This window comes from Phytophthora infestans, genomic scaffold, assembly GCF_000142945.1.
Source record: "Phytophthora infestans T30-4 supercont1.205 genomic scaffold, whole genome shotgun sequence".
Lineage (NCBI taxonomy): Eukaryota > Oomycota > Peronosporomycetes > Peronosporales > Peronosporaceae > Phytophthora > Phytophthora infestans.
The window spans coordinates 1,198-1,499 of NW_003303554.1; positions in this window are offsets into that span (position 1 = coordinate 1,198).

Sequence of the window (302 nt, forward strand, 5' to 3'; positions counted from 1 at the left end):
GGCGCGTTCCGTTTGCCCGTCAGTCTCCGGGCGCGCCGCCGTCGACATGAGGAGTTTGGTGCCCAGGAGGTCGAAGAGTTTCGTCCAGAACGCCGATGTGAATCGGGGATCGCGGTCAAAGACGATTGATTCAGGAAGGCCGTGATGTCGGAAGACAGCGTCGACGAAGAGCACCGCGGTATCGGCCGCGGTGATTGAGTCCGGAACCGGAACGAGATGGCACATCTTGCTAAAGCGATCCACGAAGACCAGAGCACCAGTACGACCGTCAGTATCGGGTGGGAGACCGAATATGAAGTCCA